The 27,368-nt window shown below is 39.2% G+C and overlaps 1 protein-coding gene and 1 long non-coding RNA gene across 2 annotated transcripts in view; one reads left to right on the top strand and one right to left on the bottom strand.

Moving 5' to 3' along the window:
- LOC145676018 (dual specificity protein phosphatase 22-like) overlaps positions 1 to 27,368 on the bottom strand; it is a 431,106-nt gene that overhangs the window by 56,357 nt on the left and 347,381 nt on the right. The window lies entirely within an intron of this gene.
- Positions 12,840 to 13,766, top strand: LOC145674962 (uncharacterized). Its single transcript, XR_014129088.1, has 2 exons — positions 12,840 to 12,965; positions 13,333 to 13,766. It is a non-coding gene; the product is annotated as an uncharacterized LOC145674962 (long non-coding RNA).

Genomic DNA, 27,368 nt, shown 5'->3' on the forward strand with positions numbered 1-27,368 from the left:
TCTGAAACTCGGTGCAGATATTGAGTAGAATTTGAGCTCTCAGAAAAACCAACTCCCAGAATTTGAGCTTTCAATTTTACGGTTCTAAGTCCATTTGAAATGTGGTCCTGCCAACTTCACGCTGCAGGACCACCGATAGCTCAAAATCTCAAACTCCGTCCAGATATTCAGTAGAATTTGAGCTTTCAAGAAAACCAACTCCCGGAATTTGAGCTTTCAATTTAAAGGGTCTAAGTCCACTTAAAATCTGCAATTTTGAACACAATCGTACCAGGACACCAATAGCTCAAATTCTGAAACTTCGTGCAAATATTGAGTAGAATTTGAGCTCTCAGAAAAACAAACTCCCAGAATTTGAGCTTTCAATTTAAAGGCTTGAAGTCCATTTGAAAGGTGGTCCTGCCAACTTCACGCTGCAGGACAACCGAAAGCTCAAATTCTCAAACTCCGTCAAGATATTTAGTAGAATTTGAGCTTTCAAAAAAACAAATCCCGGAATTTGAGCTTTCAATTTAAAGGGTCTAAGTGCATGTGAAAGGTGGTCCTGCCAACTTCACGCCGCAGGACCACCGAAAGCTCAAATTCTCAAACTCCGTCCAGATATTCACTAGAATTTGAGCTTTCGAAAAAAAAACAACTCCCGGAATTTGAGCTTTAAATTTAAAGGGTCTAAGTCCACTTAAAAGCTGCAAACTTGAACACGTACTAGGACACCAACAGCTCAAATTCTGAAACTCGGTGCAGATATTGAGTAAAATTTGAGCTTTCAGAGAAACCAACTCTCAGAATTTGAGCTTTGAATTTAAAGGCTCTAAGTCCATGTGAAAGGCGGTCCTGCCAACTTCACGCTGCAGGACCACCAAAAGCTCAAATTCTCAAACTCCGTCCAAATATTCAGTAGAATTTGAGCTTTCAAAAAAAACTCCACGAATTTGAGCTTTCAATTTAAAGGATCTAAGTCCACTTAAAATCTGCAATTTTGAACAAATCCTACCAGGACACCAACAGCTCAAATTCTGAAACTTCGTGCAGATATTGAGTAGAATTTGAGCTCTCAGACAAACCAACTCCCAGAATTTGAGCTTTTAATTTAAAGGCTTGAAGTCCATTTGAAAGGTGGTCCTGCCAACTTCGCGCTGCAGGACCACCGAAAGCTCAAATTCTCAAACTCCGTCCAGATATTTAGTAGAGTTTGAGCTTTCAAAAAACAAATCCCGGGATTTCAGCTTTCAATTTAAAGGGTCTAAGTGCATGTGAAAGGTGGTCCTGGCAACTTCACGCCGCAGGACCACCGAAAGCTCAAATTCCCAAACTCCGTCTAGATATTCACTAGAATTTCAGCTTTCGAAAAAACCAACTCCCGGAATTTGAGCTTTAAATTTAAAGGGTCTAAGTCCACTTTAAAGCAGCAAATTTGAACACATACTAGGACACCAACAGCTCAAATTCTGAAAATCGGTGCAGATATTGAGTAGAATTTGAGCTCTCAGAAAAACCAACTCCCAGAATTTGAGCTTTCAATTTAAAGGCTCTAAGTCCGTTTGAAAGGTGGTCCTGCCAACTTCACGCTGCAGGACCACCGAAAGCTCAAATTCTCAAACTCCGTCCAGATATTCAGTAGAATTTGAGCTTTCAAAAAAACCAACTCCCGGAATTTGAGCTTTCAATTTAAAGGGTCTAAGTCCACTTAAAATCTGCAATTTTGAACACATCGTACCAGGAAACCAACAGCTCAAATTCTGAAACTTCGTGAAGATATTGAGAAGAATTTGAGCTCTCAGAAAAACCAACTCCCAGAATTTGAGCTTTCAATTTAAAGGCTCTAAGTCCATGTGAAAGATGGTCCTGCCAACTTCACGCCGCAGGACCACCGAAAGCTCAAATTCTCAAACTCCGTCCAGATATTCACTAGAATTTGAGCTTTCGAAAAAACCAACTCCCGGAATTTGAGCTTTCAATTTAAAGGGTCTAAGTCCACTTAAAATCTGCAATTTTGAACACATCGCACTAGGACACCAACAGCTGAAATTCTGAAACTCGGTGCAGATATTGAGTAGAATTTGAGCTCTCAGAAAAACCAACTCCCAGAATTTGAGCTTTCAATTTTACGGTTCTAAGTCCATTTGAAATGTGGTCCTGCCAACTTCACGCTGCAGGACCACCGATAGCTCAAAATCTCAAACTCCGTCCAGATATTCAGTAGAATTTGAGCTTTCAAGAAAACCAACTCCCGGAATTTGAGCTTTCAATTTAAAGGGTCTAAGTCCACTTAAAATCTGCAATTTTGAACACAATCGTACCAGGACACCAATAGCTCAAATTCTGAAACTTCGTGCAAATATTGAGTAGAATTTGAGCTCTCAGAAAAACAAACTCCCAGAATTTGAGCTTTGAATTTAAAGGCTTGAAGTCCATTTGAAAGGTGGTCCTGCCAACTTCACGCTGCAGGACAACCGAAAGCTCAAATTCTCAAACTCCGTCAAGATATTTAGTAGAATTTGAGCTTTCAAAAAAACAAATCCCGGAATTTGAGCTTTCAATTTAAAGGGTCTAAGTGCATGTGAAAGGTGGTCCTGCCAACTTCACGCCGCAGGACCACCGAAAGCTCAAATTCTCAAACTCCGTCCAGATATTCACTAGAATTTGAGCTTTCGAAAAAAAAACAACTCCCGGAATTTGAGCTTTAAATTTAAAGGGTCTAAGTCCACTTAAAAGCTGCAAACTTGAACACGTACTAGGACACCAACAGCTCAAATTCTGAAACTCGGTGCAGATATTGAGTAAAATTTGAGCTTTCAGAGAAACCAACTCCCAGAATTTGAGCTTTGAATTTAAAGGCTCTAAGTCCATGTGAAAGGCGGTCCTGCCAACTTCACGCTGCAGGACCACCAAAAGTTCAAATTCTCAAACTCCGTCCAAATATTCAGTAGAATTTGAGCTTTCAAAAAAAACTCCACGAATTTGAGCTTTCAATTTAAAGGATCTAAGTCCACTTAAAATCTGCAATTTTGAACAAATCCTACCAGGACACCAACAGCTCAAATTCTGAAACTTCGTGCAGATATTGAGTAGAATTTGAGCTCTCAGACAAACCAACTCCCAGAATTTGAGCTTTTAATTTAAAGGCTTGAAGTCCATTTGAAAGGTGGTCCTGCCAACTTCGCGCTGCAGGACCACCGAAAGCTCAAATTCTCAAACTCCGTCCAGATATTTAGTAGAGTTTGAGCTTTCAAAAAACAAATCCCGGGATTTCAGCTTTCAATTTAAAGGGTCTAAGTGCATGTGAAAGGTGGTCCTGGCAACTTCACGCCGCAGGACCACCGAAAGCTCAAATTCCCAAACTCCGTCTAGATATTCACTAGAATTTCAGCTTTCGAAAAAACCAACTCCCGGAATTTGAGCTTTAAATTTAAAGGGTCTAAGTCCACTTTAAAGCAGCAAATTTGAACACATACTAGGACACCAACAGCTCAAATTCTGAAAATCGGTGCAGATATTGAGTAGAATTTGAGCTCTCAGAAAAACCAACTCCCAGAATTTGAGCTTTCAATTTAACGGTTCGAAGTCCATTTGAAAGGTGGTCCTGCCAACTTCACGCTGCAGGACCACCGATAGCTCAAAATCTCAAACTCCGTCCAGATAGTCAGTAGAATTTGAGCTTTCGAAAAAAACAACTCCCGGAATTTGAGCTTTCAATTTAAAGGGTCTAAGTCCACTTAAAAGCAGCAAATTTGAACACGTACTAGGACACCAACAGCTCAAATTCTGAAACTCGGTGCAGATATTGAGTAGAATTTGAACTCTCAGAAAAACCAACTCCCAGAATTTGAGCTTTCAATTTAACGGTTCGAAGTGCATTTGAAAGGTGGTCCTGCCAGCTTCACGCTGCAGGACCACCGAAAGCTCAAATCCTCAATCTCCGTCCAGATATTCAGTAGAATTTGAGCTTTCGAAAAAACTAACTCCCGGTATTTGAGCTTTCAATTTAAAGGGTCTAAGTCCACTTTAAAGCTGCAATTTTGAACACATCGTACCAGGACACCAAAAGCTCAAATTCTGAATCTTCGTGCAGATATTGAGTAGAATTTGAGCTCTCAGAGAAACCAACTCTCAGAATTTGAGCTTTCAATTTAAAGGTTCTAATTCCATGTGAAAGGTGGTCCTGCCAACTTAACCCCGCAGGACCACCGAAATCTCAAATTCTCAACCTCCGTCCAATTCCTGGAGTTGGTTTCTTTGAAATCTCAAATTCTACTTAACAAAGTTTCAGAATGTGAGCTGTTAGTTGTTCAGCTTTTAAGTGGGCTTAGATCTTTAACATTGAGAGCTGAAATTCCGGGAGTTGGTTTTTTTGAAAGCTTATATTCTACTGAATATGTGGACGGATTTTAGGAATTTGAGCTTTCGGTGGTCCTGCAGCGTGAAGTTGGCAGGACCACCTTTCAAATGGACTAAGAGCCTTTAAATTGAAAGATCCAATTCTGGGAGTTGGTTCTTCTAAGAGCTAAAATTCTACTCAAATTCTGCACCGAGTTTCAAAATTTGAGCTGTTAGCGGCGCAGCTTTTAAGTAGACTTGCATATTTTAAATTGAGAGATCAAATTCCGGGAGTTAGTTTTTTGAAAGCTCAGATTCGACTGAATGTGGGGACGGATTTTGAGACTTTGAGCTTTCGGCGGTCCTTCAGCATCAAGTTGGCAGGACCACTTTTCAAATGGACTTAGAGCCTTTAGATTGAAAGCTCAAATTGTGGGAGTTCGTTTTTCTGAGAGCTAAAATTCTACTCAAATTCTGCACCGAGTTTCAGAATTTGAGCTGTTAGCGGCGCAGCTTTTAAGTAGACTTGCATATTTTAAATTGAGAGATCAAATTCCGGGAGTTGGTTTTTTGAAAGCTCAGATTCGACTGAATGTCGGGACGGATTTTGAGACTTTGAGCTTTCGGCGGTCCTTCAGCATCAAGTTGGCAGGACCACCTTTCAAATGCACTTAGAGCCTTTAAATTGAAAGCTCAAATTCTGGGAGTTGGTTTTATTGAAAGCTCAAATTCTACTGAATATTTGGTCGGAGTTTGAGAATTTGAGCTTTCGGTGGTCCTGCAGCGTGAAGTTGGCAGGACCTCCTTTCAAATGGACTTAGAACCGTTAAATTGAAAGCTCAAATTCTGGGAGTTGGTTTTTCTGAGTGCTCAAATTCTACTCAATATCTGCACTGAGTTTCAGAATTTGATCTGTTGGTGTCCTAGTACGATGTGTTCAAAATTGCATATTTTAAGTGGACTTAGACCCTTTAAATTGAAAGCTCAAAATCCGGGAGTTGGTTTTTTCGAAAGCCCAAATTCTACTGAATATTTGGACGGAGTTTGAGAATTTGAGCTTTTGGTGGTCCTGGAGCGTGAAGTTGGCAGGACCACATTTCAAATGGACTTAGAGCCTTTAAATTGTAAGCTCAAATTTTGGGAGTTGGTTTTTCTGAGAGCTCAAATTGTACTCAATATCTGCACGAAGTTTCAGAATTTGAGCTGTTGGTGTCCTGGTACGATGTGTTCAAAATTGCAGATTTTAAGTGGTCTTAGACCCTTTAAATTGAAAGCTCAAAATCAGGGAGTTGGTTTTCTCGAAAGCTCAAATTCTAGTGAATATTTGGACGGAATTTGAGAATTTGAACTTTCGGTGGTCCTGCAGCGTGAAGTTGGCAGGACCACATTTCAAATGGACTTAGAGCCTTTAAATTGAAAGCTCAAATTTTGGGAGTTAGTTTTTCTGAAAGCTCAAATTCTACTCAATATCTGCACCGAGTTTCAGAATTTGAGCTGTTGGTGTCCTCGTACGATGTGTTCAAAATTGCAGATTTTAAGTGGACTTAGACCCTTTAAATTGAAAGCTCAAAATCAGGGAGTTGCTTTTTTAGAAAGCTCAAATTCTAGTGAATATCTGGACGGATTTTGAGAATTTGAGCTTTCGGTGGTCCTGCAGCGTGAAGTTGGCAGGACCACATTTCAAATGGACTTAGACCCTTTAAATTGAAAGCTCAAAATCAGGGAGTTGCTTTTTTCGAAAGCTCAAATTCTACTGAATATCTGGAAGGAGTTTGAGAATTTGAGCTTTTCGGTGGTCCTGCAGCGTGAAGTTGGCAGGACCACCTTTCACATGGAGTTAGAACCGTTAAATTGAAAGCTCAAATTCTGGGAGTTGGTTTTTCTGAGAGCTCAAATTCTACTCAATATCTGCACGAAGTTTCAGAATTTGAGCTGTTGGTGTCCTGGTACGATGTGTTCAAATTTGCAGCTTTTAAGTGGACTTAGACCCCTTAAATTGAAAGCTCAAATTCCGGGAGTTGGTTTTTTCGAAAGCTCAAATTCTAGTGAATATCTGGACGGAGTTTGAGAATTTGAGCTTTCGGTGGTCCTGCAGCGTGAAGTTGGCAGGACCACATTTCAAATGGACTTAGAGCCTTTAAATTGAAAGCTCAAATTCCGGGAGTTGGTTTTTCTGAGAGTTCAAATTGTACACAATATCTGCACCAAGTTTCAGAATTTGAGCTTTTGGTGTCCTGGTACGATGTGTTCAAAATTGCAGATTTTAAGTGGACTTAGACCCTTTAAATTAAAAGCTCAAATTCCGGGAGTTGTTTTTTTCGAAAGCTCAAATTCTAGTGAATATCTGGACGGAGTTTGAGAATTTGAGCTTTCGGTGGTCCTGCAGCGTGAAGTTGGCAGGACCACCTTTCAAATGGACTTAGAACCGTAAAATTGAAAGCTTAAATTCTGGGAGTTGGTTTTTCTGAAAGCTCAAATTCTACTCAATATCTGCACCGAGTTTCAGAAGTTGAGCTGTTGGTGTGCTGTTACGATGTGTTCAAAATTGCAGATTTTTAGTGGACTTAGACCCTTTAAATTGAAAGCTCAAATTCCGGGAGTTGGTTTTTTTGAAAGCTCAAATTCTAGTGAATATCTGGACGGAGTTTGAGAATTTGAGCTTTCGGTGGTCCTGCAGCGTGAAGTTGGCAGGACCACCTTTCAAATGGACTTAGAACCGTTAAATTGAAAGCTCAAATTCTGGGAGTTGGTTTTTCTGAGAGCTCAAATTGTACACAATATCTGCACGAAGTTTCAGAATTTGAGCTTTTGGTGTCCTGGTACGATGTGTTCAAAATTGCAGATTTTAAGTGGACTTAGACCCTTTAAATTAAAAGCTCAAATTCCGGGAGTTGGTTTTTTTGAAAGCTCAAATTCTACTGAATATCTGGACGGAGTTTGAGAATTTGAGCTTTCGGTGGTCCTGCAGCGTGAAGTTGACAGGACCACCTTTCAAATGGACTTAGAACCGTAAAATTGAAAGCTCAAATTTTGGGAGTTAGTTTTTCTGAAAGCTCAAATTCTACTCAATATCTGCACCGAGTTTCAGAATTTGAGCTGTTGGTGTCCTCGTACGATGTGTTCAAAATTGCAGATTTTAAGTGGACTTAGAGCCTTTAAATTGAAAGCTCAAATTCTGGGAGTTGCTTTTTTAGAAAGCTCAAATTCTAGTGAATATCTGGACGGATTTTGAGAATTGGAGCTTTCGGTGGTCCTGCAGCGTGAAGTTGGCAGGACCACATTTCAAATGGACTTAGACCCTTTAAATTGAAAGCTCAAAATCAGGGAGTTGCTTTTTTCGAAAGCTCAAATTCTACTGAATATCTGGAAGGAGTTTGAGAATTTGAGCTTTTCGGTGGTCCTGCAGCGTGAAGTTGGCAGGACCACCTTTCACATGGAGTTAGAACCGTTAAATTGAAAGCTTAAATTCTGGGAGTTGGTTTTTCTGAAAGCTCAAATTCTACTCAATATCTGCACCGAGTTTCAGAATTTGAGCTGTTGGTGTCCTCGTACGATGTGTTCAAATTTGCAGCTTTTAAGTGGACTTAGACCCCTTAAATTGAAAGCTCAAATTCCGGGAGTTGGTTTTTTCGAAAGCTCAAATTCTAGTGAATATCTGGACGGAGTTTGAGAATTTGAGCTTTCGGTGGTCCTGCAGCGTGAAGTTGGCAGGACCACATTTCAAATGGACTTAGAGCCTTTAAATTGAAAGCTCAAATTCCGGGAGTTGGTTTTTCTGAGAGTTCAAATTGTACACAATATCTGCACGTAGTTTCAGAATTTGAGCTTTTGGTGTCCTGGTACGATGTGTTCAAAATTGCAGATTTTAAGTGGACTTAGACCCTTTAAATTAAAAGCTCAAATTCCGGGAGTTGGTTTTTTCGAAAGCTCAAATTCTAGTGAATATCTGGACGGAGTTTGAGAATTTGAGCTTTCGGTGGTCCTGCAGCGTGAAGTTGGCAGGACCACCTTTCAAATGGACTTAGAACCGTAAAATTGAAAGCTTAAATTCTGGGAGTTGGTTTTTCTGAAAGCTCAAATTCTACTCAATATCTGCACCGAGTTTCAGAAGTTGAGCTGTTGGTGTGCTGGTACGATGTGTTCAAAATTGCAGATTTTTAGTGGACTTAGACCCTTTAAATTGAAAGCTCAAATTCCGGGAGTTGGTTTTTTTGAAAGCTCAAATTCTAGTGAATATCTGGACGGAGTTTGAGAATTTGAGCTTTCGGTGGTCCTGCAGCGTGAAGTTGGCAGGACCACCTTTCAAATGGACTTAGAACCGTTAAATTGAAAGCTCAAATTCTGGGAGTTGGTTTTTCTGAGAGCTCAAATTGTACACAATATCTGCACGAAGTTTCAGAATTTGAGCTTTTGGTGTCCTGGTACGATGTGTTCAAAATTGCAGATTTTAAGTGGACTTAGACCCTTTAAATTAAAAGCTCAAATTCCGGGAGTTGGTTTTTTTGAAAGCTCAAATTCTACTGAATATCTGGACGGAGTTTGAGAATTTGAGCTTTCGGTGGTCCTGCAGCGTGAAGTTGACAGGACCACCTTTCAAATGGACTTAGAACCGTAAAATTGAAAGCTCAAATTTTGGGAGTTAGTTTTTCTGAAAGCTCAAATTCTACTCAATATCTGCACCGAGTTTCAGAATTTGAGCTGTTGGTGTCCTCGTACGATGTGTTCAAAATTGCAGATTTTAAGTGGACTTAGAGCCTTTAAATTGAAAGCTCAAATTCCGGGAGTTGCTTTTTTAGAAAGCTCAAATTCTAGTGAATATCTGGACGGATTTTGAGAATTTGAGCTTTCGGTGGTCCTGCAGCGTGAAGTTGGCAGGACCACATTTCAAATGGACTTAGACCCTTTAAATTGAAAGCTCAAAATCAGGGAGTTGCTTTTTTCGAAAGCTCAAATTCTACTGAATATCTGGAAGGAGTTTGAGAATTTGAGCTTTTCGGTGGTCCTGCAGCGTGAAGTTGGCAGGACCACCTTTCACATGGAGTTAGAACCGTTAAATTGAAAGCTCAAATTCTGGGAGTTGGTTTTTCTGAGAGCTCAAATTCTACTCAATATCTGCACGAAGTTTCAGAATTTGAGCTGTTGGTGTCCTGGTACGATGTGTTCAAATTTGCAGCTTTTAAGTGGACTTAGACCCTTTAAATTAAAAGCTCAAATTCCGGGAGTTGTTTTTTTCGAAAGCTCAAATTCTAGTGAATATCTGGACGGAGTTTGAGAATTTGAGCTTTCGGTGGTCCTGCAGCGTGAAGTTGGCAGGACCACCTTTCAAATGGACTTAGAACCGTAAAATTGAAAGCTTAAATTCTGGGAGTTGGTTTTTCTGAAAGCTCAAATTCTACTCAATATCTGCACCGAGTTTCAGAAGTTGAGCTGTTGGTGTGCTGGTACGATGTGTTCAAAATTGCAGATTTTTAGTGGACTTAGACCCTTTAAATTGAAAGCTCAAATTCCGGGAGTTGGTTTTTTTGAAAGCTCAAATTCTAGTGAATATCTGGACGGAGTTTGAGAATTTGAGCTTTCGGTGGTCCTGCAGCGTGAAGTTGGCAGGACCACCTTTCAAATGGACTTAGAACCGTTAAATTGAAAGCTCAAATTCTGGGAGTTGGTTTTTCTGAGAGCTCAAATTGTACACAATATCTGCACGAAGTTTCAGAATTTGAGCTTTTGGTGTCCTGGTACGATGTGTTCAAAATTGCAGATTTTAAGTGGACTTAGACCCTTTAAATTAAAAGCTCAAATTCCGGGAGTTGGTTTTTTTGAAAGCTCAAATTCTACTGAATATCTGGACGGAGTTTGAGAATTTGAGCTTTCGGTGGTCCTGCAGCGTGAAGTTGACAGGACCACCTTTCAAATGGACTTAGAACCGTAAAATTGAAAGCTCAAGTTCTGGGAGTTGGTTTTTCTGAAAGCTCAAATTCTACTCAATATCTGCACCGAGTTTCAGAAGTTCAGCTGTTGGTGTTGTGGTACGATGTGTTCAAAATTGCAGATTTTTAGTGGACTTAGACCCTTTAAATTGAAAGCTCAAATTCCGGGAGTTGGTTTTTTTGAAAGCTCAAATTCTACTGAATATCTGGACGGAGTTTGAGAATTTGAGCTTTCGGTGGTCCTGCAGCGTGAAGTTGGCAGGACCACCTTTCAAATGGACTTAGAACCGTTAAATTGAAAGCTCAAATTCTGGGAGTTGGTTTTTCTGAGAGCTCAAATTCTACTCAAATTCTGCACCGAGTTTCAGAATTTGAGCTTTTAGTGGTCCTGCCAACTTCACGCACCTGATCGGGATTGGGGTGGAGAGGAGAAGAAGAAGGAGGGGTGGTTATAAAAACTGAAATAGTGTGCATGCGCAGGCAACAGTTCCTCGGGGGAATCGATTGCGACCGCTGGGAGTTGCAAAAGAGAAAAACTTTTTGTCCACATAACAGCTTTTACAGTGATGATATCAGCACCGTTTTTAACATGAGCGATTTAGCCTAATGACCATCTATTGCATTTCATCGTGTTCCGATAAATTCGTTACTGAATGCCTTCGTATAGGGGTTTCACACACTAGATTAGAGAGTTGTAGCTACTGATACAAACTGAATACTAACTTCTCGCCTCAAACACTTCCAGCCTACTGATTTAATAATATTAAAAACATTAAAAAGGCAATGAATTAAAAACATATTTTTTTGGTAATAATCTATGAATTATAAAGCTGAATGCATCTAGTTCGTTCGTCCGCTATACAAATCCAGCAACTGAACTGCTTGAAGGGGGCACAGTGGCACAATGGCAGAGCACTTACCTCTGGTGTTTGAGGTCCCTGGTTACATCCCCGGCCAAATAAGGTTGTAATGATCACTTGGGGTGCTCCCGTTTCCTCCTATTTTCTCATTCCACTAATTCTTTCATCATCATTCTCTTGGCTTAATTATCGTCTTCTTTAGTCTAAAGAGCATAATCGGGGGGTTGAAGTCAAAGATGTCATTTTCATTTTGAAGTGCTTGAAATTAATTTTGAATCACACTGGTTGTTAGTACCTGACTCGTATTTTCTTTGGTGTCACTTTGTTAAAGTGCGTATCTTAAGTAGAGAAAGGTACAAAATTTATGCTAAAAATTCAGGAATCTTTAGGGGAATGAATCTTGGTAAATAAATTCCACATTAAAAAACAAGTAGACATCTTCTCAACGATTTGGAAAACTTCTCTTCTAACTGGGGAGGGGCGTTCCTTATAACAGTTTAACTTTCTTATTTTGTATTCATAAAATGGCAAACATAGAACTACTTAAGATATATATAGTCTCTGGAATAACGTAACTAGAATTTATGTCTTTCTGGATGATTGATATTATACTTTGATTGAAATGCCTACTCTGAGGGTATGGCAAACAAAACTTCAGTGTGTTGCCCCATTTTGAGTTCAAAATAACGGACGTTCAGCTCGACGAGCATTTTTTTTTTTTTTTGGACAAAATTTTTGATCCTGTTTCCACTTTCTGTTCAGAAGTTAGAGCTAAAGAAATCGTCTACAAAAATGCATGTAAAATCAAATTTGAAATTAAAGAACAAAAAGTATTATATCTCACGCTTGGATGAAAGCAGAATTAAACTAACCTAACCCAGCTTACTCTAACTTTACCTAAAGTAACTAATATTAACTAACCCTAACCTCATTAAAAGGAAGCCATAAAGAATTGGATTCCTACGTCAATGCAATGTGTTAAGTCATAATCAGTAAGGATAAAGCTGTACATCAAGTAAGACATCTAGGAACATGAGGAACAGAATGTCTTTCCAGCATACTCGCTTACGCACAAACTCACCGTCGCTAACGCGTCTGCTTCTTGTTGTCCTCCAGCTACGCTCTACCCTTAAGCAGGTTAGATACAATTCGTGCTTTTTAGTAACTTGGTACTATAGCTTGATTCGTGATTTTTGCTCTGTAGTTTCTCCAGCATATGCTCGTTGGCTGTATTTATTCACGTAACGGTTAATCGCTCCTGAAGTGAGTCTACACCCAGGAGTACATCTCATGAGCATGAATAGCAAACCATCTAGTCAAACGTGCAGACAGCACATCAAACTGAGTTCAGATACTAATTTCAGTGCGCTCATCTGCGGTACCATGGACAATTTTTTTAATGTTTTAAATCATTTTATATTTTGGGCATATTTTGTCTTATTTATGATTTTTTATCGGCCTTGCTTTTAGTTTCAATCCTCCACAGCCACTTTCAACATGTTTTTATTATAATTTGAATGTTTTGCATTACGTACTGGAAACATGGAATTGGACTATGGTCCTTCCATTTTGGTTGCGATGAATATGGCACCGAGTGAAACCATTTCAGTTTATGGAAACAAACTCTGCACAAGATAATTTTAATGATGTGGTCGACTTGACTTTAAATGCTGGAACCTAATTATATATCCCAAAAAAGTTGCAGAGATATCTCACAATGATATATTGAAGAAGATAAGAAAAAACAGCTTACGATCTTACTGCAAAAGAAAATTCTATTTTAAAGAATTTTGTTTGTACTGTGGAAGTACATGTTTAATATATTTTCTGGATATTTCAGTAAAGGCTCAGGCGGAAAATAGTGGTATATATTTGCATTTTATCTTAAAGCTTCGTAAATGAACTGTGGATATAGTTGCTTGATAGATTGGATTAATCTGAAGTATAATCTGCTATGTGTAGGTGCAACGAGAAAAATATTAAACTCGTTTGTCGGGCAATTAATATTATATTTTGCATCTTTTCTTTGGTAATATTTACATTTGGATTCGTTTTAACCTATAACACGAATTATCTGAGCAAAATAACATGGTATGAACTTTCAAAGAGGGATCTTGGATTCATTGTTCTCATTCTTGGAGGATCCATTTTTCTGACCTCTATCACTGGATTCTTAGCAATATTTCTTTCTAACAAACCATTATTTGTGATTTTTATACTTGCTATTACAGGAACACTAGCTCCACAGGGAATATCATTTCGTCAGTTACGGCAACTGTACAGGTATAATTACAATGACATCACAAAGATTTTAGAGAGCAGTATGGATCGGTATAAAGTGGGTATATCCAGCGACATCTCGGCCTGGAGATATGCTCAAACAAAATTTGACTGTTGTGGTTTGAATGAAGCTGAAGACTGGTTAAACTTCACCAGAAGAATTCCTCAATCATGTTACGAAACAAAAGACCGGAAGAGTGAGTTACGTGAAGAAGGAATGAGAGGTTGCGCTCCAACAATATATCAAGAACTGCAGAACATTTCAATCGCAGGTTTGGTTATCTTTACCGTGTTTTTTGCGGTTGAAACTTGTGCTGTGTTACTGTCTATCTTGTATATTGTTTGTGCTTAGAGGAACGAAAGAAAAGTGATCAGAGAAAATACATCAAGTATGTTTCTTTCTTTTCATTATATTGCTCATAGGACGTTGTAGATTGGAAATAAAACATACGTAGCCCAATACCGGATGCAGGGTAGGTGTGCGTGGGGTCTAGTGCCAACATGCTACTTTCAAACATGCTCACAAGGAATGGACATGAACGTGTCATCCGCACATCCGAATCAACCCTAGCCTATTCAATGAACATAACAAAGATATGTTCATGCACAAAAAATTAGGTGCCATGGATAACGGAATAAGTCCCTGGGGCCCATTAACCTGTTAGTATAAAGAAAATCATAGACTTGCAGTGAAGTAGCTATTGCATCAACACTGTTCGTTAGAAAGTCGCGGTTTATAGTGCAATCTCTTCAGCATGAAACAAGCTTTCCAGAGGTGTTATGCATTGCCGTCCATAACGTACCTGCACAAGGAAAATCGGGATAATGTCAGGAAAATTCACTTCAAAAATCCCACCAACTTTGTTCTCCCTTGAAAAATATTATAGGGGTTAGGGAATGGGTGTACCAAGTTTCTTTTTAATAGACGGAATAGGTATGAGGGGAAAGCTCTGGGGAGCGTATTACACCAATTTGCTCTGTAATTACGAAGCTGAACCTATGCCCTGACCTATCAAGGAACATAATAAAAAAATTAAACGCAGTACTATTTATTCTGATATCAAGATTTGTACCACATTCTCTGCAGAATGAAACAAGCGTTTTAAATACCAGCTGTGCTACAGTTGTATTGGGATAAACTCACGCTATCCATCAACACCCTCACCCATTTCTTTTCGTTCTCAATTCTGTCCTTACTATATCTATTTCCTTGTTTTAAGAATATACTTCCTATCCATATACCTCCTAGTATTTTCTAAGGTACATTTTATAAATATAACAAGAAAGTTCTGTCATTTTTGTGGAGGTCTGTGTTCCATTGGACCTCACACCGTGAGTTGAATGCAAATGGAGATAAGGCGAAGGTCAGTATTTGGTGTGGGTATATCGAACATACTTCCTGGTTATGGCAGTTCAGTTACACCGTGAACTTGCGTAAGGACAGAGTGAACATGTTACCTCCACAGAGCGTCATAAGGGCGTATATGCTGTACGAGTTCAAACTGGAGTCAAACACCGCTGAAGCGAGGCGGAAGATATGTCAGGTATTTGGAGATTTTGTCGTGACTACGTGGACAGTACAGCGGTGGTTTAACAAGTTTAGGGACTATGACGAAACACTCGAAGACGCACCACGTGCTGGAAGACCGACACATGTACAAAATGAAGATCATCAGTCAACAATTGAGGCGAACAGTGGCCAGACATGTAAAGAACTGGAACTACAATTCAGTGTGAGTGGAGAAACCATTCGGTAGCACCTCCATCAACTTGGGAAGCACTGCAAGTTGGGTCGATGAGTCCCAGATTATTTGACTCCGGGCCAGGAGGCAACGCGAGAAGACACCTGTGTTTCTTTGGTGTCTCGTTTGAGGAAGGAGCCATTTCTCGACAGGGTGTTGACTTCTGATGAGAAGTGTGTCCTGTACAAAGCTCCACAGCCATCATCATTGGTTAACATCCTATGAACCGGTTCGAAAACAACCAAAACCAGCACTACACCAGAAGAGGGTCCTCTTGTGTGTTTCGTGGACTGCTGGCGTCTGGAACTGCTACCAGCTGATCAGAGCATCAATGCAACTGTGTCCTGTCAGCAGTTGAGCCGTGTTCAAGAAAAACTCAAAACTCTGGAGCCAGCACTTCTGAAACGCAAAGGATCTTTCTGTTACAGGAAACGCTAAGCCTCACGTGGTTAGGATGACCCGGGACACCATTCTACGGCTTGGGTAGGAAACACTATTACATCCGCCATACTGCCCGGACATTGCACCGTCCGATTATCACTAGTTCCATTCGTTGGATAGTCACCTTAGAGGATGTCAGTTCAAATCCCTAGTAGAGGTGGAAAATGCAATTGATATCTTCTTCCCTTCACAGCCCACCAAGTTATTCCGTAATGGAATCCATGCCCTTCCTGAACGTTGGCAGAAGGTCGTCGATGCTGATGGGGAATACTTTTGATCTTCCAGATACGTCTTAGGTGACATATCGATGTTCGAAGATGGTGAGTGAAAAAGCGACAAAACTTTCTTGGTTACCTTTATAATTGTGTTCTAGTATCGGCTTCAGTGTCACTCTAGAGGATGCACAACTTGAGAATAGAGCTGTTTTGGAAGACATTTTTGCGACCTATCTGCAATTTCCTTATCCAAATATCGCGAAACAATATGCGTGGTAACTATTGAAATGCTTGCTTCAATCTACGGAGAATATGGTACTTTATATTAGGATAAATAGTACTGCGGTTATGTTTTTTATATTATGTTCTCTTTATAGGTCAGGTTATAGGGACGGTTTTGTATGTACCGTATTGTCGGCTTAGCGTATTGGTATACAACCTTTTCACTCATACCTATTCCGTCTTTCAATTAGAAACTTGGTACACTCATTTCTTAACCCTATAGTGTTTCTTGAGATACATTTGGATTGTCTCATTTTACCCGTTAGGGACCCCAATACATAGCACTTCTGGAAAGCTTGTTTTATGCTGAAGAGAATGAACTATAAACCATGACTTTCCGATGAAGTGTTGATGCAATAGCTATTTCACTGTGAGTCTACGATTTTCTTTATACTAACAGGGTCATCGGCCCTAGAGACTTACTCCGTTGTCTATGGCATCTAATTGTTTCGTGCATGAACATATCTTTGTTATGTTTATCGAATGGACTACGTTTGTTTCGGACGTCCGGATGGCACATACATATTCGTTCATTGTCAGAACGCCCTCTGTAAGTGCGGAGCCTGGGGCCGTAGCCCCATTGGCCACCGCAAACTCCGGTTCTGCCCAGTACCATTTTCTTTTAAGTAAACTTTTTATCAAAAAATTCATATACTTAAAAATCAAATCTAGGGGTACGAAAGTTTCTTGGTTATGCTCACAGGCGTGCGCAACGTGGGTGCCATGAGTGCCTTGGCACCCCCATTAGACAAACCTTTTTTATGTAGAATTATTACAAACTGAGAAGAGATTACGTAGTAATTATTTCCCGTCTGCATGTGTGCCGTGCGTCGCCGACGCAGCGTCGGATGCAATGATGCTATCTTTTCTTAGGGGAAAGGGGGGAGAGGACGACATTCCATATGATGGTACTTTAGATCTGGCACCCACATTTCTAATGTCCTGCGCACGCTAGTGGTTATGCTGTAAGAAAGTCTTGAAAAGTGTGCTTCAGTACTATGTAATTGTTATATAAACTGTAGTGATAGTATTTATATTTGGCTGTGGTGGTTCAGCGGTAAAGCGTTCACCTCCGGTGCGTTCGATAGGTCCCCTGCTTAGATCCCAAACCCGTAAAGTGGGTTTCGCGGTTAACAAACACCATGTGCGTGATTTTACCTGTTTCCTCCCATTTTTGTCATTCCTTCATTATTATTACCGTCTACCGTTAGCCTAAGCGTGTAATCCTGGGACGTCAAACTGATGTATAGAAAGATATCGCAAGTAAAAGATATCTTAAAATGTAACAAAGTATAATGGTTTGAAAGCCATTAAGCCTGTTTGCTAAGCTCACCCCTACTTGTTTGATTTTTAAATATTAATTTAGAAAGAGTGAAAAACATAAAAAATACTAATTTTCTGTTGGCGCACCACATTTTGGAAGATTTACAGCTAAAATTCAATACTTTGCATGAAAAGACATATTTATATAGAACAAATTTCTACAGGCGATAGAATTAAATACAAAGTAATACAGCTATATTTTAGGTTTACAAGTGAGGGTTACTAGTGTAAAATTATTACAAGTGCTTTACGACGCATCAAATAAGTGAGTGAATATGAAAGATGACTGTATTAGATACTATTTTCCACCGGCGGTGTATTTCTGCAAAGTGTACAGAAGCTGTATTTTATGTTTACAAGTAGAACCCTAGTAGTATGAAACCATGACAAGTGCTATGGAAGCACGTATCATTGCCAAAACCCACTTGTTTTCACTACCGTCGCCTACGTCTATACTGACCGTCGCTAACGCACCTGCTCCCTTCGGGCGCACCCTAGTGCTTTCGGGCAGGCTCACCACCTTCGCCCAGCCATGACTCGTTTAGATAGCATTCGTTCTATTTAGTGGCTACTTAACTCAGACTGGTTTGTGTTTTTCCCACTAGTTTTTATTGCATACATCCGAACGCCGTATTTATACCCAAGTCCTAAAGGAATTGTAATTTTTCAATAATTACTTCTTATGGCTGCCTCCAATTTTATCTATGCCAAGTGAGATATTTTCTTGGAGCCCAGCGCAAACCATTTACGAGAAAATAAGAAATAAATTAGTGAAAGAATTGTAATTTTCAACAATTAGTTTCAGTGGTGTGTCAAAAGTAAATCTACATGCATAAAAATATGAATGGTGGGCCAGGTACTATCTAAAAATATTATTAAACCAAAAACCTTTCGAAACCTGTTCTTGTACACCAGAAATTTGAGTACACAATTTGTGACGTCCAAATTCATACACCATAAGAAAGGTCTTGAGAACAATTACTTCATATAATAGTGCATAGTTCACTTTCTGTATTTTTGAAATTCTTCACTGGCTTTAAGTTATCTACTTCAACTAAAAAAAATGGGTCTGAGCTTAGGGAAGGGCTCTTGTGGTCGTAATTTATTTGTTATTTCAAGTATGGTCGATGTTAAGGTTGGACAAGAGAAACAAGAATATCATAACCCAAAGGAGTCAAAAAGTTAAGTGATTTCTGATTTCAAACATGCTCGGTGCGACAATGCGACCGCGGTGAAAGCCGAAGGCAAATTTCCCGAAACCTTCAAATTCTACTGTCCTCCGCCAACTGCAGTTTAAAAGACATCAAAAGCAAAGTGTGAATCCACGTTCAGGCCGACCACAGCCATCAGAACATTAGTTAAGGACTACGAATAACTGTGTGCAAGAAAATCCCAAGTGCAAATCAGCAGTCGTCAAAAATTCTGACGCCACCTGAAAATGATTCTCATTACAGATGTTAAATATCTGCATGAACTCAACTATCAGAGGGAGTTCCTCCGTGGCTAAGCGGTTAGCGTGGGAGGTCCGGGTTCGATTCCCGGCGGTAGCTCATGTGATTCGGATTCCACATTAATCAGTAGGTTCACTTCTCAAATAGCCTCGCTGCTGAACGGAATGTTAAACTCAAAATCAACTCAACTCAACTTAACTATCATGGGGGAGCTGCAAGTCGTTAACCTTTAATTACCACAGGCAATATTACTAAGCGCAAACAGTAGGCAACCAAGATGGTGCGGCACCATAACTTTTGGCGCCAGGCAATTTTCTCTTATGACTTCATATTTTCAAAATTTTCATCCAGCGGATCCACATGAGCCTGAAGACAAACCCTTCAAGATTTAACTTGGACCGCTTAGTGAAAATCGTCAAGCACGGAGGGTTTTCACTGATAGTATGGGGAGCCAATTCGAACTCCTTATTGTTTCCAAGTTTTGAGGTAATAATAATACAATAAAACCTGTCTTCAACGGACCCTTTATTAAACGGAAAACTTTCTTAAACGGAAATATTTCACGGTCCCATGAATTTTGGAGAACAAAACGTGTAAAACTCCCTTCATTAAGCGGAAACTATGTTACACGGATAACAGAAAGAAAAATAAACATTTAACGGAAAATTCTGAGTTCCGGACTACAGCATTTAGAAGATGTTTAGACATTCTGCGAGACAGATACATTACACTGTCTGCGATAAAATATTCGTTCTTTTATTAAATATTTCTGGACACTGTTCACCTTCCCCAACCACTACTCATATTCAGCCCCACAAATTGTCCTTAACCCCCGGAACTTCATCAAGAATCATACGAAATGTCGGAAAGAAGAAAACGAGATAGAGGAAGAAGAGGAATACGATACCGAGTTCCAAGAAGAGTGTAGAATAAATACATATCAAGATTCTCTCAGAAGTTTAAAGGAACTGCAAAAATTTGCCTTACGGAAAAATGATTCTGCTTTACTTAGTATAATTTCTCAGGCTAAAGTGTATGCGGAAAGTCAAGCAGCCAAGCAGCAATGTATACAGAAAACCCTGCTTGGCTATTAGAAAAATAAAGAAAACGTGTGCATAGCATATTTTGTATTCATTTTATTTATTTTATTTTATTTTATTTATTTATTTTTTGTATTTATTTGTAGAAGAAAGAAGTACTGTAATCGAACAATGTACGTACAGTAATATATTTTCCCAGTATGCCCCTTTATAAGCATGTATTTTTAAAAAAAAAAAACAGAAAGGAAAGGTCTACCTCCAATAAGCGGAAACCTGACTTTAGCGGAAACTTTTGCAAGTCCCGCTCGATTCCGCTAAAGACAGGTTTCACTGTATTAATAATAGAAAGGAGAAAATGCTTAATTTAGACACTAGAAGGTAAAGAAAACGAGAACGGGTGCCCGTTCAGTCCGCATCCAGCTATGGATGCGTGAAGTTCGTGTTGATTGTACTCTCTCCATAATACATTGTTAGGACAATGTTCTAATTGAAAATCCCGCGAGTTGCGAAGTCGATCATACGATTTTTGTCGGAGAGAAACAGTAAATCGATTGTCATTAATCGACAACTTTATGAAATCTACGTTCAAGATGTGATGAATGAAAGTAGAGTGAGGTGTTGGTGCCTCATCTTTAAGGATGGCCGTACAAATATTCACGACTGAGACCAAAGTGGACAACCAAGCATTGTGACAGATGAATCGGTCGCAAAAATCAACGACAAGATTCCTGGAAATCGCAGTTTTACGATAACAACAGTTCTCGAGTTTTCGCAAATTTCACGGAACTTATTGTATCAAGGTCTGATCCTGAAAGATACGACACTATAAGTTTTGTGCAAGATAGCTTTCGAAATTTTGACGGAGGAACACGAAACTCAGTAGATGGCAGCAGCCTTGAAAATTCTTCAGGTCTAAGAAAGAGGGCGATTTCTTACTAGGGACGATACTTTGGTTTAGCATGTTAATTATGAACCCAAAGAAAAACACATGGAGTGGGGACCCATAAGTTCAGCAAAAAACGAAGAAACTGTAAACCATGTCTAGAGAAACTTATGGCTACTGCCTTTTAGGGACAGGGAAGGTGTAGTGCTAGTTCTTCTTGGAACGCAGTGCAACAATTATCTCCGTAAAATATTGTGACACATTGCAGAAGTTGCGAAGAACAATTCAAAACAAACGTCGATGAATACTGAATGCAAAAGTCCTTGAATTGGAGGTCTAAATGGCCAAGCGGACTCATGAACAGTTGTGTCTTTCATTGGGAGGTTTTCGACCATCTGTCATATACCCCGGATCTCGCACCTAGCGACTACAATACTTTGTTTCACTACATAAAGACTTTGCTAGCAACGGATGGTAGAATGAAGAAAGTGGGAATAAAAAAGAGAACCCCGAGAAAACCCACGCATTTGTTTACTACAAAACCCACTTGACGAGATCTGGGATTGAACCCGTTACCTCACGGATCAGAAGCGACCGCTCTACCACTGAGCCCGAGCAATTTCAACTCTAAAATATCTCTATTTAACTATGTGTTATTTAGAAAATATCTCTTATTGGAATACTTTGTATTGCAGATATATCTTCTCATTGGGAAATAATATGTCTTCGATTTAATTACCATTTCATTCATTACATGACGAACTAAGCAGGATCGAAGATATTTCAAGATCAATTTACATAAAGAAATTACAATACTATTCTTTCATTTCTTAATAATATCCGTGAAAAGAAATGGGGGTGCTAATGGACTGATTAGAACCTAAAGCTGGAATGCGTAAGTCATACGTTGCAAGAAAGATGAAAATGTTAGTCTGTTTTACTCAAATGAATCCAATGCGATCACGCCAAACTTTTATAGTGATCGCAACGAGTCGTGAAGCTTGACCTAGATCTACCAATCTCAGCACCCAATAAAAGACGGGGGGTCCCAGTCATAAAGTCCATCCATGGAATGTTGCCAGTGTTGTCTCTCGCGCTATATAGGAAAAATCTCCTAAGAATACAATGTTGTCGGATTGTTGCTAAGTTTCATTTTGTTTATTTTCTTGTTGCTTTATATTTTTGCTATTATTATTGTTATCATTCAATTCGAATAAGTGTTTCTGTTCGTTCGATACTTATTTAAGTGCTGTCTTTGCCGCAACTTGGTCATGTCGTTTAAGTTTGGTAACACTGTTGCTGCGCTTTTGATGTTTCACGTTTTCTCAAGTGTGCATTCGGAAGGCAGTTCCACGAATCAAACAGAATTCTTCCGATGCATCACATATAAGGCAAAGAAGTTCTATGATTGGTGTAGAGCTCAGGCTTCACGAGTCGTCGTGATCAATATAGTTATACATAGCGATGTAGGGAAGTCCTCTAACGAGTAGGAAAAGTGAAAATAGAATTAACATTCAACTACTGTGCCTTTTGGCTACAGGAGACAGATGATTAATGTAAATGAATGACCATGAAATAATTTTAGAATGGACATGTAGGAGGAAACAGGAGAACACACAGACATGATGTTCTGTTCCAAAAGCTCGCGTAGCCAGGATTGAACCAATGACTCTTCGCATCGGAGATCAGTGCTCTATTAGTGAACAATCGTCTCCCCTAGTGAGTAGAGCTCTACGAACTTCTTCAATGTGGATGGCACAGCGCACTTTCGTCTTTAGCGTGGGGAAATGATTGGGATGACCACATCCCAGCAGACTAAAAAAAAAAATTCTAAGAACCACTGGAAACCACGGGGCTACAATGTCAAATCTCCTTACCTCAGATTACGGCTGAGGCACGATGAATACTAGAGTCCCATTGGCTCCTGCAGGCGACCTCTCCACTGCTAGCAGGATAGATATCCCTCCTTCGACACATTTTTTTTTATCTTACAACAAACAGCAAATTCTATTCTACCTCAGGTGAGAAGTTTTCACCATAAAAAACGGAAACCAAGACAGGGTTATGAACAAGCATTAAAAAATCATTTTTTCCATACGTAGATGCAATGAAATGTGTAAATCTCTTGAATTATCGAATTATTTTTTCTGGTTATCACCCTCTTCTATTGTCACCCGAAAGTAAAAATCGAAATCATTAATCGTAGCACTGGAAACCAAATTTAGGGTTAGGTTTTAGCTACGGATTCAGTTTCCAGACAGAAAACTTGTATAAACCAGAAACAATAAGAGGAAACTAGCTGAACCTGCACTTTCTACATAACGCATTATTCACATATGAACATGAATCTCCTTGTCATTCCTCACAACATCTGTGCATATCCCTTTGTAGGCACAAGTGAAAGATGTCTTGATAAAAATCGGAAAGGGAAGATTTTTTTCATCATTGTTTCAATATCTCGCACTGTTTGCAAAATTTGAGCCTACATCCGACTGAAGTTTCTAATTCATGTATGATCAGTGTTTTTGCATGCAGTATGTAATAAGCAAATACTTTATACACAGAATTAATTATAATACCACTGATATATGGTGTTCATTGGGCAAAACACTTCAAACAATAAAGATTCATCTTAGACTGGAGAAATGGTTTTCATTATTATTTGGCTATGAAACAAACAACGGAGAGATATACTAACTCGTATACAAATGTATAGTGTTGGAATGTATAACTCATAGGATATAATGCTTTACCTTTGAAAATTTCAATACTTTCAGTGTACCCCTAATAATGTAATGAAGAAATAACGGCCATTTTTTAAATATTCAATTAGAACTGAACAATCTCACAAAATGTATAATCAATCAATGAAAAACGGCATCTTTCTGGAGCAGCGTTTCCCAACCGGTGTGCCGTGGATGGGCCGCTGGTGTGCCGCGAGTAAATCGAAACAAAATTATTAATTCTATAGCAATTAAACTGCAGGACATAGAGGAAAATGTATGTTTGTATTTCCCATTACTACGAACCTCTAATATGAATCTAGAGTTTTAAGTTTCATACCGCGTTACTTTTCTGTACATTTTTAATATTGAAAAAGGTATTTGTTATCATTGTTATGACGTAATGACCATTATTACTTCTTTATTGTTGCAGACTATTTCGTAACTTCAAATTTTAAAATACTCAATCTTTTCGACAAAACAAACATGCGTACGAATTACCTACATTTGTGTTTTAAAAGTAAAAGAGATTTGTTTGTTCGTTCGTTATTTAGTGATCTTCCTTGTTAGTGAAAGTTTGGATGCAGTTTTCGAAAAAGAAAGCGTATTTTTAAAACTTAAGTCCAATATTTCATTGCAATTGTTTTCTATTTTTAAATTAGAATGAAAAGATAAGCATAATGATTTACATGGTTGAAAATTAGTGATCGAGCTTTCTTCTCTGTGAGGAGATCAGTAATCACAGAAAAAGATACCATGGTATTTTATATTAAATATAATAAAATCTATGAGTGTGCCGCGAGAATTTAAGTTACACTCATAGTGTGCCGCAAGTTGAAAAAGGTTGGGAAACACTGTTCTATAGCTTGTGGTTTCCGAGAGGTCATTGTCAAAAGTATTGGCCACTAACTAACTAACTAACTCTATGGCCTATGGAACCCGGAGGTTCAGTGCCGCGTTCACAAAACCTCTCCACTGACTTCTATCCTTAGCTAATTGCATCCAGTTTCTACTTTGTATTCCTATCTCTGCGAGATCCATCTTAATATTGTCCTCCCATCTGCGCCTAGGTCTTCCTAATGGTCGTTTTCCGATTGGTCTTCCAGTCAAGACTTTGAAAGCGTTTCTACTTTCTTCCATTCTAGCTACATGACCTGCCCACCAAAGCCTCCTATACTTGACGACCCTAACAATGTTGGGTAAACCGTATAAACTATGTAGTTCCTCGTTATGAAGTTTCCGCAATTCCCCATTCTCGTTCCTCTTGGGTCCGAATATTCTTCTCAGGATCCTGTTCTCAAATACTTTCAGTCTATGTTCTTCCCTCAGAGTAAGCGACCATGTTTCACAACCATACAGAACAACAGGCATGATTATCGTTTTATATATTTTAAGCTTCAAATTCCTCGACAGAATTCGCGACGACAAGAGATTTTGAACCGAATAGTAACACGAATTCCCTGCTTTTAGTCGACATTTAATTTCTTCGTGAATATGATTTTCGTCTGTTAATATTGATCCTAAATATTTGAAAGTATCCACTTTATCAAAAGCATTATTTAATATTTTAACGCCTCCACAATTTGCCGTATTACGGTCCCGACGCACTTCCATGTATTTAGTTTTCTCTGCATTTACTTCTAAACCCATGTCCCCGCAAGCGTTTAATAAGATCTCTGCATTGGCCACAAACATATAAACTTTTCTTGACCACAAATATATAAAGCCAGGATTTTAATGCATAGATAGGAGAAGAAAAGCAAAGAGGAAGAAAGATTGTATGTAAAAGTTTCCGAAAGTTGTTTCTGTAGCTTATCCGCCCGTTGCTAGATGGAAGGTCAAGAAGTAAGCCTTAATGAGGCGGAGAATAAAACCCTGTGACACTACGAAGGCAACGAAGGTAACATTTATCTTTGGAACAAATTGTTGTCTGTTTTTTTCTACCTTTTCTAGAAAACAGCTTCCACCTTCGCTTTCTTTAGTCAATGAACGACTCCCATGAAAGTTCGAAGAGTTTATTGTTCGCTTTTCTTCACTCAAGTTTTAGAGGAATCAACTAAGAATGTAGGAAACATTATTTAGAAGTAATCGTTGTAGAGTGACCCCGTTCCTTATTTACAGCTGTAGTCTTCTTTCTCAGATGGATGGACTACTTAGCTGTAATTAGTGAACTCATGTCAGTTGGGCTCAATCTTTCCAAAGACGAGGGAAAGTCAAAACGTAAAGGGACTTCAATTTCTCGCACTAGGGTTTCGTAACACTGCTAGTATCCAGTGCTGAAATTAGTGTCGTCTGCAACAATTTTATGCAATGTGTCAGTGTTAGGCTAGTTTTAGACGGAAGGATTTATCGTAGCATTTCTCGTAGCAAAAATCGTATCATCGACATCCTACCGTGTAAAGTAGCAAATGCTAAGCATTTTCCGTGTCATGACATATCCTATGACATTTCTTGTCGATAGAACCTGCTCTGCTTCCTAGCATTGTCCCCAGCATTTCTGGTCCGATTGCAGTGCCGTGGTGTGTTAAAAAGAAGCGAAAGATTTTGTGCCAAATATCCATGCTTTGTTTTGTGTGGGAAATTGAACTGTAGTAAAGAAAAGTCAGTTGGAGCAGAGATGCTCTTTGCCCATATACTTTTTTGTGGTTTTCATTTTTTAATATACCCGGCGAGAGCTGTTGTTACAATCACTATAGCTTTAGCTATCTTACGCTTTAGTTTCGGAACCGTAATTGCGAGCTTCTCCAGTGATTTGTTTGCTACGCCAAGGTGCTTATCAAAATGCTACTGTGTAAAAACACCATATACTTTTGATGCCATAAAATATTATACGAGAGTTTTGGCAGCATATCTGCTACGAGAATTGCTACGATAAATGTTTCCGTCTAAAACTAGCCTTATTCCGCGTTAGTCGTTGAAGTGTAGCAGAGTTTTAAACACGGCAGCTCCAATGTCGATCTACACCAAGGAGGAAATGAGGGCAGTGAGCAGTGTCATGCCGTGGAAAATCAGCGCCCGGGACTAGAGTATATGACGGCGCCCATACACATATTCCAAGTAATTTTTCCTATCTTTTCCTTTTGTGTCTCCCGAATTTTGCGCCCCCTTACTTCGGCGCCCGGGCCGTCGCTCCGCTCGTCCCCTTCCCCTCACGGTACGGTACTGGCAGTGAGCGCTGTATGGTGACAGGTGTTTATCGTGAAACAAGATCTTCCCTGTTTGGGACGTTCTATCCATTCGTAGAAGTTTATGTGACGAGGAAAGATCGAGCAGGCCATCGAAATCAACGACTGAGGACCATACCATATACCATGCCATATATATATATATCTTGTATATATACAGTAGGAAGTCGAAAATCTGAACTAATTGGGCCCACAGGTAGATCGAATTTTTAAATTGTTCGGATTTTCAAAAATGACAGAAAATGCCATTTAGGCTTAAATATACTTTACGGTATGCTCTTTTATCGATACAGTGGTTATACAGTACGTACAGTAATTTTACAACACCGGGCGTAAGGCTACTTACATTTAATGTTTCTGGAGAACCTGCTCGTACACTAAATTACAGTGTTCTTGTAAATCACACTTAAAACTTAACTTGTGTAGGCCTAAGGGAAAATAAAAATATGTATGACAAGCAGTTACATGTAAATGAGTTTTGTAAACACACTGACTTCACACAACGCAGACGAACAACCCTATTGTTTGTTTATCGCTAGCGCTAAGACAAAATGTAAAAACCTTCTAGGGACCGCGTTCGGATTTTTAACGTTCGGATTATGGACGTCCTACTGTATGTATATATACACTATGTGATCAAAAGTACCCGGACACCTGGCTGAAAATGACTTACAAGTTCGTGACGCCCTTCATCGGTACTGA

Source organism: Thermobia domestica, chromosome 18 (genome assembly GCF_964235325.1).
Source record: "Thermobia domestica chromosome 18, izTheDome1.hap1.1, whole genome shotgun sequence".
Lineage (NCBI taxonomy): Eukaryota > Metazoa > Arthropoda > Insecta > Zygentoma > Lepismatidae > Thermobia > Thermobia domestica.